This window comes from Schistocerca cancellata, unplaced genomic scaffold (genome assembly GCF_023864275.1).
Source record: "Schistocerca cancellata isolate TAMUIC-IGC-003103 unplaced genomic scaffold, iqSchCanc2.1 HiC_scaffold_422, whole genome shotgun sequence".
Taxonomy (NCBI): Eukaryota; Metazoa; Arthropoda; class Insecta; order Orthoptera; family Acrididae; genus Schistocerca; species Schistocerca cancellata.
Genome location: NW_026046439.1, coordinates 366,350 through 377,597, shown reverse-complemented (window position 1 = coordinate 377,597; position 11,248 = coordinate 366,350). Strand labels below are relative to the sequence as shown.

At 53.5% G+C, this 11,248-nt stretch overlaps 20 non-coding genes across 20 annotated transcripts; all 20 read left to right on the top strand.

Annotated features, from left to right (window-relative positions):
• The first annotated feature begins 499 nt into the window (after positions 1-499).
• Trnal-uag (transfer RNA leucine (anticodon UAG)) lies at positions 500-580 on the top strand. Its single transcript is given in 2 exon segments — positions 500-537; positions 546-580. It is a non-coding gene; the product is annotated as a tRNA-Leu (tRNA).
• A 429-nt stretch (positions 581-1,009) lies between these two features.
• Trnae-cuc (transfer RNA glutamic acid (anticodon CUC)) lies at positions 1,010-1,081 on the top strand. Its single transcript has one exon. It is a non-coding gene; the product is annotated as a tRNA-Glu (tRNA).
• A 370-nt stretch (positions 1,082-1,451) lies between these two features.
• On the top strand, positions 1,452-1,523 carry Trnah-gug (transfer RNA histidin (anticodon GUG)). Its single transcript has one exon. It is a non-coding gene; the product is annotated as a tRNA-His (tRNA).
• Positions 1,524-2,251: 728 nt separating this feature from the next.
• On the top strand, positions 2,252-2,333 carry Trnal-uag (transfer RNA leucine (anticodon UAG)). The gene has a single exon. It is a non-coding gene; the product is annotated as a tRNA-Leu (tRNA).
• An 882-nt stretch (positions 2,334-3,215) lies between these two features.
• Trnah-gug (transfer RNA histidin (anticodon GUG)) lies at positions 3,216-3,286 on the top strand. The gene has a single exon. It is a non-coding gene; the product is annotated as a tRNA-His (tRNA).
• A 1,241-nt stretch (positions 3,287-4,527) lies between these two features.
• Trnae-cuc (transfer RNA glutamic acid (anticodon CUC)) lies at positions 4,528-4,599 on the top strand. The gene has a single exon. It is a non-coding gene; the product is annotated as a tRNA-Glu (tRNA).
• A 376-nt stretch (positions 4,600-4,975) lies between these two features.
• On the top strand, positions 4,976-5,047 carry Trnah-gug (transfer RNA histidin (anticodon GUG)). The gene has a single exon. It is a non-coding gene; the product is annotated as a tRNA-His (tRNA).
• Positions 5,048-5,781: 734 nt separating this feature from the next.
• Trnal-uag (transfer RNA leucine (anticodon UAG)) lies at positions 5,782-5,863 on the top strand. The gene has a single exon. It is a non-coding gene; the product is annotated as a tRNA-Leu (tRNA).
• An 80-nt stretch (positions 5,864-5,943) lies between these two features.
• Trnal-cag (transfer RNA leucine (anticodon CAG)) lies at positions 5,944-6,025 on the top strand. Its single transcript has one exon. It is a non-coding gene; the product is annotated as a tRNA-Leu (tRNA).
• Positions 6,026-6,293: 268 nt separating this feature from the next.
• Trnae-cuc (transfer RNA glutamic acid (anticodon CUC)) lies at positions 6,294-6,365 on the top strand. The gene has a single exon. It is a non-coding gene; the product is annotated as a tRNA-Glu (tRNA).
• Positions 6,366-6,740: 375 nt separating this feature from the next.
• Trnah-gug (transfer RNA histidin (anticodon GUG)) lies at positions 6,741-6,812 on the top strand. Its single transcript has one exon. It is a non-coding gene; the product is annotated as a tRNA-His (tRNA).
• A 745-nt stretch (positions 6,813-7,557) lies between these two features.
• Trnal-uag (transfer RNA leucine (anticodon UAG)) lies at positions 7,558-7,639 on the top strand. The gene has a single exon. It is a non-coding gene; the product is annotated as a tRNA-Leu (tRNA).
• Positions 7,640-7,719: 80 nt separating this feature from the next.
• On the top strand, positions 7,720-7,801 carry Trnal-cag (transfer RNA leucine (anticodon CAG)). Its single transcript has one exon. It is a non-coding gene; the product is annotated as a tRNA-Leu (tRNA).
• Positions 7,802-8,069: 268 nt separating this feature from the next.
• Positions 8,070-8,141, top strand: Trnae-cuc (transfer RNA glutamic acid (anticodon CUC)). The gene has a single exon. It is a non-coding gene; the product is annotated as a tRNA-Glu (tRNA).
• Positions 8,142-8,516: 375 nt separating this feature from the next.
• Positions 8,517-8,588, top strand: Trnah-gug (transfer RNA histidin (anticodon GUG)). The gene has a single exon. It is a non-coding gene; the product is annotated as a tRNA-His (tRNA).
• Positions 8,589-9,334: 746 nt separating this feature from the next.
• On the top strand, positions 9,335-9,416 carry Trnal-uag (transfer RNA leucine (anticodon UAG)). The gene has a single exon. It is a non-coding gene; the product is annotated as a tRNA-Leu (tRNA).
• Positions 9,417-9,496: 80 nt separating this feature from the next.
• Trnal-cag (transfer RNA leucine (anticodon CAG)) lies at positions 9,497-9,578 on the top strand. Its single transcript has one exon. It is a non-coding gene; the product is annotated as a tRNA-Leu (tRNA).
• A 268-nt stretch (positions 9,579-9,846) lies between these two features.
• On the top strand, positions 9,847-9,918 carry Trnae-cuc (transfer RNA glutamic acid (anticodon CUC)). The gene has a single exon. It is a non-coding gene; the product is annotated as a tRNA-Glu (tRNA).
• A 375-nt stretch (positions 9,919-10,293) lies between these two features.
• Trnah-gug (transfer RNA histidin (anticodon GUG)) lies at positions 10,294-10,365 on the top strand. The gene has a single exon. It is a non-coding gene; the product is annotated as a tRNA-His (tRNA).
• Positions 10,366-11,098: 733 nt separating this feature from the next.
• Positions 11,099-11,180, top strand: Trnal-uag (transfer RNA leucine (anticodon UAG)). Its single transcript has one exon. It is a non-coding gene; the product is annotated as a tRNA-Leu (tRNA).
• Positions 11,181-11,248: the final 68 nt, after the last annotated feature.

The window sequence follows — 11,248 nt, the reverse complement described above, 5'->3', positions numbered from 1 at the left end:
GTGAACGTGACGCACTGTTTCTACAAATGCTGGGGAAAACTGGCGCCCAATGCAGCGCACGTAGCGTGGCCGAGCGCTCAAAAATAAAAAAAAGTAGTGTAGCGGTTATCGCGTCTGCTTCACACGCAGAAGGACCCCCAGTTCGATCCCGGGCGGGAACTGTATTTTCATCCTATGTCGCATACTACTCCAGTGACGCACGTCATGTGTGGAAAAAAAACAACGAAAAAAAGCGCTCTAAGGCACTGGTTTAAGGCACCAGTCTCTTCGTAGGCGTGGGTTCGAATCCAGGAGCTGCTGTCTCCTTAACTACGACAGCTACAGACAAGTGGCGTCGCTCCCATACGGCGGGCACGGCATTTTCTTGTTGTGGATGGCCTAAAGAGACGCTTCCAGTGGGAGAGCAGTGGACATACACGGCACAGCGATTGCCAAGACACTTACATTTCGGAGTGATCTTTGTACTACAAAGGAAACGTTTTGCCGGTCGTGGTCCAACGGTAACGTGGCCGAGCGGTCTAAGGCGCTGGTTTTAGGCACAGTCTCTTCGGAGGCGTGGGTTCGAATCCCACCGTTGCCAGTTTTTGCGTCTCATTTTTGTGCCGCTGCTGTGTGTTCTCGTGGGGTAGGATGCAGCTCTTGTGACGCGCTGTGTTGTGTAGGTAGCGTGGCCGAGCGGTGTAAGGCGCTGGTTTCAGGCCACCAGTCTCTTCGGAGGCGTGGGTTCAATCCCACACGTGCAAACGTGTAATGGTTTCCTGTGTCGAAGACGGCTGCACTCATTGCCTGCAAAGAAAACAGCTTCTGCTTCGTGAATTGCCGTAGACAGTGCGTGGTGCAACGACAGGATTTGTAGGCGCCTTTTGCTCTCATCATTGCTGGCGTTCGTGTCCACGAAATGCGTCCGGAGCACGCCGTTCTATAACGTGAGAGAGTGGATTTTTTTACAGTTGTCGTCAGTTAACCGTGCGTGATTGCTGCGTTCGCTGGAAGAGCACTGCCGTCGTTATCCGGTGTGGTCTAGTGGCTAGGATACCTGGCTCTCACCCAGGAGGCCCGGGTTCGATTCCCGGTACCGGAATGCGCGTTTTTGTTGCTCCTCTTATGCGACTTGTCTCGACTTTGCTCGACTGACGCTACGCTGACGCGTGCAGAAAGCTACGTTAAGTATGATTCACGGCAACACCCGACGGCGAGAGAGATGCGGCGTGTGTCCACTTGTTGTCGAGCACGTACCTGTAGCGAAGAGGCTTGGAGGACTGCAAGACATTGCCACGGAGGTGAATGCAGCTAACCACTGTAGTTAGTGTCCTGACAGCGCAGGCGCGTTCATTGTTTGTATACATGTGATGGAGAACGTGTCTGACACTGCTGTGGCGTGACACTGTGGGCTGGGCTTTGCTGTGTACCACCACTTGCATTCCCGCAGCTGCTTTGGCGGCGCCTCCGTGGCCGTGATCGTCTAGTGGTTAGGACATTGCGTTGTGGCCGCAATAACCCAGGTTCGAATCCTGGTCACGGCACTTTTGAAAGTTTGCCTTGCTGCCGTTGCTATAGAGATAGTGCACGAGTACTCGAAATTACAGTGCTCTCTTGATTTTTCACTCGTGTTCCGCAGGCCGCAGTTTGTACTACCACTTCATCACCACATGTAATGTCGCCTCCCAGAGCGCGGACGTCCGCTGCTCTCTGCAGTCGAAAAGGGCAGTTGTTTGAAGTGCGATGGATGAGCAACCAGTGCCAGCAGAACAGGAAGCTGTGACGTGCACTGTTTCTACAAATGCTGGGGAAAACTGGCGCCCAATGCAGCGCACGTAGCGTGGCCGAGCGCTCAAAAATAAAAAAAAGTAGTGTAGCGGTTATCGCGTCTGCTTCACACGCAGAAGGACCCCAGTTCGATCCCGGGCGGGAACTGTATTTTCCATCCTATGTCGCATACTACTCCAGTGAGCCACGTCATGTTGGAAAAAAAACAACGAAAAAAAGCGCTCTAAGGCACTGGTTTAAGGCACCAGTCTCTTCGTAGGCGTGGGTTCGAATCCAGGAGCTGCTGTCTCCTTAACTACGACAGCTACAGACAAGTGGCGTCGCTCCCATACGGCGGGCACGGCATTTTCTTGTTGTGGATGGCCTAAAGAGACGCTTCCAGTGGAGAGCAGTGGACATACACGGCACAGCGATTGCCAAGACACTTACATTTCGGAGTGATCTTTGTACTACAAAGGAAACGTTTTGCCGGTCGTGGTCCAACGGTAACGTGGCCGAGCGGTCTAAGGCGCTGGTTTTAGGCACCAGTCTCTTCGGAGGCGTGGGTTCGAATCCCACCGTTGCCAGTTTTTGCGTCTCATTTTTGTGCCGCTGCTGTGTGTTCTCGTGGGGTAGGATGCAGCTCTTGTGACGCGCGTGTGTTGTGTAGGTAGCGTGGCCGAGCGGTGTAAGGCGCTGGTTTCAGGCACCAGTCTCTTCGGAGGAGTGGGTTCCAATCCCACAGCTGCCAAACGTGTAATGGTTTCCTGTGTCGAAGACGGCTGCACTCATTGCCTGCAAAGAAAAACAGCTTCTGCTTCGTGAATTGCCGTAGAACAGTGCGTGGTGCAACGACAGGATTTGTAGGCGCCCTTTTGCTCTCATCATTGCTGGCGTTCGTGTCCACGAAATGCGTCCGGAGCACGCCGTTCTATAACGTGAGAGAGTGGATTTTTTACAGTTGTCGTCAGTTAACCGTGCGTGATTGCTGCGTTCGCTGGAAGAGCACTGCCGTCGTTATCGCGTGTGGTCTAGTGGCTAGGATACCTGGCCTCTCACCCAGGAGGCCCGGGTTCGATTCCCGGTACCGGAAATGCGCGTTTTTGTTGCTCCTCTTATGCGACTTGTCTCGACTTTGCTCGACTGACGCTACGCTGACGCGTGCAGAAAGCTACGTTAAGTATGATTCACGGCAACACCCGACGGCGAGAGAGATGCGGCGTGTGTCCACTTGTTGTCGAGCCACGTACCTGTAGCGAAGAGGCTTGGAGGACTGCAAGACATTGCCACGGAGGTGAATGCAGCTAACCACTGTAGTTAGTGTCCTGACAGCGCAGGCGCGTTCATTTGTTTGTATACATGTGATGGAGAACGTGTCTGACACTGCTGTGGCGTGACACTGTGGGCTGGGCTTTGCTGGTGTACCACCACTTGCATTCCCGCCAGCTGCTTTGGCGGGCGCCTCCGTGGCCGTGATCGTCTAGTGGTTAGGACATTGCGTTGTGGCCGCAATAACCAGGTTCGAATCCTGGTCACGGCACTTTTGAAAGTTTTGCCTTGCTGCCGTTGCTATAGAGATAGTGCACGAGTACTCGAAATTACAGTGCTCTCTTGATTTTTCACTCGTGTTCCGCAGGCCGCAGTTTGTACTACCACTTCATCACCAACATGTAATGTCGCCTCCCAGAGCGCGGACGTCCGCTGCTCTCTGCAGTCGAAAAGGGCAGTTGTTTGAAGTGCGATGGATGAGCAACCAGTGCCAGCAGAACAGGAAGCTGTGACGTGCACTGTTTCTACAAATGCTGGGAAAACTGGCGCCAATGCAGCGCACGTAGCGTGGCCGAGCGCTCAAAATAAAAAAAAAGTAGTGTAGCGGTTATCGCGTCTGCTTCACACGCAGAAGGACCCCCCAGTTCGATCCCGGGCGGGAACTGTATTTTCCATCTATGTCGCATACTACTCCAGTGAGCCACGTCATGTGTAGGAAAAAAAACAACGAAAAAAAGCGCTCTAAGGCACTGGTTTAAGGCACCAGTCTCTTCGTAGGCGTGGGTTCGAATCCAGGAGCTGCTGTCTCCTTAACTACGACAGCTACAGACAAGTGGCGTCGCTCCCATACGGCGGGCACGGCATTTTCTTGTTGTGGATGGCCTAAAGAGACGCTTCCAGTGGGAGAGCAGTGGACATACACGGCACAGCGATTGCCAAGACACTTACATTTCGGAGTGATCTTTGTACTACAAAGGAAACGTTTTGCCGGTCGTGGTCCAACGTAACGTGGCCGAGCGGTCTAAGGCGCTGGTTTTAGCACCAGTCTCTTCGGAGGCGTGGGTTCGAATCCCACCGTTGCCAGTTTTTGCGTCTCATTTTTGTGCCGCTGCTGTGTGTTCTCGTGGGGTAGGATGCAGCTCTTGTGACGCGCGTGTTGTGTAGGTAGCGTGGCCGAGCGGTGTAAGGCGCTGGTTTCAGGCACCAGTCTCTTCGGAGGCGTGGGTTCCAATCCACAGCTGCCAAACGTGTAATGGTTTCCTGTGTCGAAGACGGCTGCACTCATTGCCTGCAAAGAAAACAGCTTCTGCTTCGTGAATTGCCGTAGAACAGTGCGTGGTGCAACGACAGGATTTGTAGGCGCCTTTTGCTCTTCATCATTGCTGGCGTTCGTGTCCACGAATGCGTCCGGAGCACGCCGTTCTATAACGTGAGAGAGTGGATTTTTTTACAGTTGTCGTCAGTTAACCGTGCGTGATTGCTGCGTTCGCTGGAAGAGCACTGCCGTCGTTATCCGGTGTGGTCTAGTGGCTAGGATACCTGGCTCTCACCCAGGAGGCCCGGGTTCGATTCCCGGTACCGGAAATGCGCGTTTTTGTTGCTCCTCTTATGCGACTTGTCTCGACTTTGCTCGACTGACGCTACGCCTGACGCGTGCAGAAAGCTACGTTAAGTATGATTCACGGCAACACCCGACGGCGAGAGAGATGCGGCGTGTGTCCACTTGTTGTCGAGCCACGTACCTGTAGCGAAGAGGCTTGGAGGACTGCAAGACATTGCCACGGAGGTGAATGCAGCTAACCACTGTAGTTAGTGTCCTGACAGCGCAGGCGCGTTCATTTGTTTGTATACATGTGATGGAGAACGTGTCTGACACTGCTGTGGCGTGACACTGTGGGCTGGGCTTTGCTGTGTACCACCACTTGCATTCCCGCCAGCTGCTTTGGCGGGCGCCTCCGTGGCCGTGATCGTCTAGTGGTTAGGACATTGCGTTGTGGCCGCAATAACCCAGGTTCGAATCCTGGTCACGGCACTTTTGAAAGTTTTGCCTTGCTGCCGTTGCTATAGAGATAGTGCACGAGGTACTCGAAATTACAGTGCTCTCTTGATTTTTCACTCGTGTTCCGCAGGCCGCAGTTTGTACTACCACTTCATCACCAACATGTAATGTCGCCTCCCAGAGCGCGGACGTCCGCTGCTCTCTGCAGTCGAAAAGGGCAGTTGTTTGAAGTGCGATGGATGAGCAACCAGTGCCAGCAGAACAGGAAGCTGTGACGTGCACTGTTTCTACAAATGCTGGGAAAACTGGCGCCCAATGCAGCGCACGTAGCGTGGCCGAGCGCTCAAAAATAAAAAAAAAGTAGTGTAGCGGTTATCGCGTCTGCTTCACACGCAGAAGGACCCCCAGTTCGATCCCGGGCGGGAACTGTATTTTCCATCCTATGTCGCATACTACTCCAGTGAGCCACGTCATGTGTGGAAAAAAAACAACGAAAAAAAGCGCTCTAAGGCACTGGTTTAAGGCACCAGTCTCTTCGTAGGCGTGGGTTCGAATCCAGGAGCTGCTGTCTCCTTAACTACGACAGCTACAGACAAGTGGCGTCGCTCCCATACGGCGGGCACGGCATTTTCTTGTTGTGGATGGCCTAAAGAGACGCTTCCAGTGGGAGAGCAGTGGACATACACGGCACAGCGATTGCCAAGACACTTACATTTCGGAGTGATCTTTGTACTACAAAGGAAACGTTTTGCCGGTCGTGGTCCAACGGTAACGTGGCCGAGCGGTCTAAGGCGCTGGTTTTAGGCACCAGTCTCTTCGGAGGCGTGGGTTCGAATCCCACCGTTGCCAGTTTTTGCGTCTCATTTTTGTGCCGCTGCTGTGTGTTCTCGTGGGGTAGGATGCAGCTCTTGTGACGCGCGTGTTGTGTAGGTAGCGTGGCCGAGCGGTGTAAGGCGCTGGTTTCAGGCACCAGTCTCTTCGGAGGCGTGGGTTCCAATCCCACAGCTGCCAAACGTGTAATGGTTTCCTGTGTCGAAGACGGCTGCACTCATTGCCTGCAAAGAAAACAGCTTCTGCTTCGTGAATTGCCGTAGAACAGTGCGTGGTGCAACGACAGGATTTGTAGGCGCCTTTTGCTCTCATCATTGCTGGCGTTCGTGTCCACGAAATGCGTCCGGAGCACGCCGTTCTATAACGTGAGAGAGTGGATTTTTTTACAGTTGTCGTCAGTTAACCGTGCGTGATTGCTGCGTTCGCTGGAAGAGCACTGCCGTCGTTATCCGGTGTGGTCTAGTGGCTAGGATACCTGGCTCTCACCCAGGAGGCCCGGGTTCGATTCCCGGTACCGGAAATGCGCGTTTTTGTTGCTCCTCTTATGCGACTTGTCTCGACTTTGCTCGACTGACGCTACGCTGACGCGTGCAGAAAGCTACGTTAAGTATGATTCACGGCAACACCCGACGGCGAGAGAGATGCGGCGTGTGTCCACTTGTTGTCGAGCCACGTACCTGTAGCGAAGAGGCTTGGAGGACTGCAAGACATTGCCACGGAGGTGAATGCAGCTAACCACTGTAGTTAGTGTCCTGACAGCGCAGGCGCGTTCATTTGTTTGTATACATGTGATGGAGAACGTGTCTGACACTGCTGTGGCGTGACACTGTGGGCTGGGCTTTGCTGTGTACCACCACTTGCATTCCCGCCAGCTGCTTTGGCGGGCGCCTCCGTGGCCGTGATCGTCTAGTGGTTAGGACATTGCGTTGTGGCCGCAATAACCCAGGTTCGAATCCTGGTCACGGCACTTTTGAAAGTTTTGCCTTGCTGCCGTTGCTATAGAGATAGTGCACGAGTACTCGAAATTACAGTGCTCTCTTGATTTTTCACTCGTGTTCCGCAGGCCGCAGTTTGTACTACCACTTCATCACCAACATGTAATGTCGCCTCCCAGAGCGCGGACGTCCGCTGCTCTCTGCAGTCGAAAAGGGCAGTTGTTTGAAGTGCGATGGATGAGCAACCAGTGCCAGCAGAACAGGAAGCTGTGACGTGCACTGTTTCTACAAATGCTGGGAAAACTGGCGCCCAATGCAGCGCACGTAGCGTGGCCGAGCGCTCAAAAATAAAAAAAAAGTAGTGTAGCGGTTATCGCGTCTGCTTCACACGCAGAAGGACCCCCAGTTCGATCCCGGGCGGGAACTGTATTTTCCATCCTATGTCGCATACTACTCCAGTGAGCCACGTCATGTGTGGATCTGCTGCATGGAAAAAAAACAACGAAAAAAAGCGCTCTAAGGCACTGGTTTAAGGCACCAGTCTCTTCGTAGGCGTGGGTTCGAATCCAGGAGCTGCTGTCTCCTTAACTACGACAGCTACAGACAAGTGGCGTCGCTGCCATACGGCGGGCACGGCATTTTCTTGTTGTGGATGGCCTAAAGAGACGCTTCCAGTGGGAGAGCAGTGGACATACACGGCACAGCGATTGCCAAGACACTTACATTTCGGAGTGATCTTTGTACTACAAAGGAAACGTTTTGCCGGTTGTGATCAACGGTAACGTGGCCGAGCGGTCTAAGGCGCTGGTTTTAGGCACCAGTCTCTTCGGAGGCGTGGGTTCGAATCCCACCGTTGACAGTTTTTGCGTCTCATTTTTGTGCCGCTGCTGTGTGTTCTCGTGGGGTAGGATGCAGCTCTTGTGACGCGCGTGTTGTGTAGGTAGCGTGGCCGAGCGGTGTAAGGCGCTGGTTTCAGGCACCAGTCTCTTCGGAGGCGTGGGTTCCAATCCCACAGCTGCCAAACGTGTAATGGTTTCCTGTGTCGAAGACGGCTGCACTCATTGCCTGCAAAGAAAACAGCTTCTGCTTCGTGAATTGCCGTAGAACAGTGCGTGGTGCAACGACAGGATTTGTAGGCGCCTTTTGCTCTCATCATTGCTGGCGTTCGTGTCCACGAAATGCGTCCGGAGCACGCCGTTCTATAACGTGAGAGAGTGGATTTTTTTACAGTTGTCGTCAGTTAACCGTGCGTGATTGCTGCGTTCGCTGGAAGAGCACTGCCGTCGTTATCCGGTGTGGTCTAGTGGCTAGGATACCTGGCTCTCACCCAGGAGGCCCGGGTTCGATTCCCGGTACCGGAAATGCGCGTTTTTGTTGCTCCTCTTATGCGACTTGTCTCGACTTTGCTCGACTGACGCTACGCTGACGCGTGCAGAAAGCTACGTTAAGTATGATTCACGGCAACACCCGACGGCGAGAGAGATGCGGCGTGTGTCCACTTGTTGTCGAGCCACGTACCTGTAGCGAAGAGGCTTGGAGGACTGCAAGACATTGCCACGGAGGTGAATGCAGCTAACCACTGTAGTTAGTGTCCTGACAGCGCAGGCGCGTTCATTTGTTTGTATACATGTGATGGAGAACGTGTCTGACACTGCTGTGGCGTGACACTGTGGGCTGGGCTTTGCTGTGTACCACCACTTGCATTCCCGCCAGCTGCTTTGGCGGGCGCCTCCGTGGCCGTGATCGTCTAGTGGTTAGGACATTGCGTTGTGGCCGCAATAACCCAGGTTCGAATCCTGGTCACGGCACTTTTGAAAGTTTTGCCTTGCTGCCGTTGCTATAGAGATAGTGCACGAGTACTCGAAATTACAGTGCTCTCTTGATTTTTCACTCGTGTTCCGCAGGCCGCAGTTTGTACTACCACTTCATCACCAACATGTAATGTCGCCTCCCAGAGCGCGGACGTCCGCTGCTCTCTGCAGTCGAAAAGGGCAGTTGTTTGAAGTGCGATGGATGAGCAACCAGTGCCAGCAGAACAGGAAGCTGTGACGTGCACTGTTTCTACAAATGCTGGGAAAACTGGCGCCCAATGCAGCGCACGTAGCGTGGCCGAGCGCTCAAAAATAAAAAAAAAGTAGTGTAGCGGTTATCGCGTCTGCTTCACACGCAGAAGGACCCCCAGTTCGATCCCGGGCGGGAACTGTATTTTCCATCCTATGTCGCATACTACTCCAGTGAGCCACGTCATGTGTGGATCTGCTGCATGGAAAAAAAACAACGAAAAAAAGCGCTCTAAGGCACTGGTTTAAGGCACCAGTCTCTTCGTAGGCGTGGGTTCGAATCCAGGAGCTGCTGTCTCCTTAACTACGACAGCTACAGACAAGTGGCGTCGCTGCCATACGGCGGGCACGGCATTTTCTTGTTGTGGATGGCCTAAAGAGACGCTTCCAGTGGGAGAGCAGTGGACATACACGGCACAGCGATTGCCAAGACACTTACATTTCGGAGTGATCTTTGTACTACAAAGGAAACGTTTTGCCGGTCGTGGTCCAACGGTAACGTGGCCGAGCGGTCTAAGGCGCTGGTTTTAGGCACCAGTCTCTTCGGAGGCGTGGGTTCGAATCCCACCGTTGCCAGTTTTTGCGTCTCATTTTTGTGCCGCTGCTGTGTGTTCTCGTGGGGTAGGATGCAGCTCTTGTGACGCGCGTGTTGTGTAGGTAGCGTGGCCGAGCGGTGTAAGGCGCTGGTTTCAGGCACCAGTCTCTTCGGAGGCGTGGGTTCCAATCCCACAGCTGCCAAACGTGTAATGGTTTCCTGTGTCGAAGACGGCTGCACTCATTGCCTGCAAAGAAAACAGCTTCTGCTTCGTGAATTGCCGTAGAACAGTGCGTGGTGCAACGACAGGATTTGTAGGCGCCTTTTGCTCTCATCATTGCTGGCGTTCGTGTCCACGAAATGCGTCCGGAGCACGCCGTTCTATAACGTGAGAGAGTGGATTTTTTTACAGTTGTCGTCAGTTAACCGTGCGTGATTGCTGCGTTCGCTGGAAGAGCACTGCCGTCGTTATCCGGTGTGGTCTAGTGGCTAGGATACCTGGCTCTCACCCAGGAGGCCCGGGTTCGATTCCCGGTACCGGAAATGCGCGTTTTTGTTGCTCCTCTTATGCGACTTGTCTCGACTTTGCTCGACTGACGCTACGCTGACGCGTGCAGAAAGCTACGTTAAGTATGATTCACGGCAACACCCGACGGCGAGAGAGATGCGGCGTGTGTCCACTTGTTGTCGAGCCACGTACCTGTAGCGAAGAGGCTTGGAGGACTGCAAGACATTGCCACGGAGGTGAATGCAGCTAACCACTGTAGTTAGTGTCCTGACAGCGCAGGCGCGTTCATTTGTTTGTATACATGTGATGGAGAACGTGTCTGACACTGCTGTGGCGTGACACTGTGGGCTGGGCTTTGCTGTGTACCACCACTTGCATTCCCGCCAGCTGCTTTGGCGGGCGCCTCCGTGGCCGTGATCGTCTAGTGGTTAGGACATTGCGTTGTGGCCGCAATAACCCAGGTTCGAATCCTGGTCACGGCACTTTTGAAAGTTTTGCCTTGCTGCCGTTGCTATAGAGATAGTGCACGAGTACTCGAAATTACAGTGCTCTCTTGATTTTTCACTCGTGTTCCGCAGGCCGCAGTTTGTACTACCACTTCATCACCAACATGTAATGTCGCCTCCCAGAGCGCGGACGTCCGCTGCTCTCTGCAGTCGAAAAGGGCAGTTGTTTGAAGTGCGATGGATGAGCAACCAGTGCCAGCAGAACAGGAAGCTGTGACGTGCACTGTTTCTACAAATGCTGGGAAAACTGGCGCCCAATGCAGCGCACGTAGCGTGGCCGAGCGCTCAAAAATAAAAAAAAAGTAGTGTAGCGGTTATCGCGTCTGCTTCACACGCAGAAGGACCCCCAGTTCGATCCCGGGCGGGAACTGTATTTTCCATCCTATGTCGCATACTACTCCAGTGAGCCACGTCATGTGTGGAAAAAAAACAACGAAAAAAAGCGCTCTAAGGCACTGGTTTAAGGCACCAGTCTCTTCGTAGGCGTGGGTTCGAATCCAGGAGCTGCTGTCTCCTTAACTACGACAGCTACAGACAAGTGGCGTCGCTCCCATACGGCGGGCACGGCATTTTCTTGTTGTGGATGGCCTAAAGAGACGCTTCCAGTGGGAGAGCAGTGGACATACACGGCACAGCGATTGCCAAGACACTTACATTTCGGAGTGATCTTTGTACTACAAAGGAAACGTTTTGCCGGTCGTGGTCCAACGGTAACGTGGCCGAGCGGTCTAAGGCGCTGGTTTTAGGCACCAGTCTCTTCGGAGGCGTGGGTTCGAATCCCACCGTTGCCAGTTTTTGCGTCTCATTTTTGTGCCGCTGCTGTGTGTTCTCGTGGGGTAGGATGCAGCTCTTGTGACGC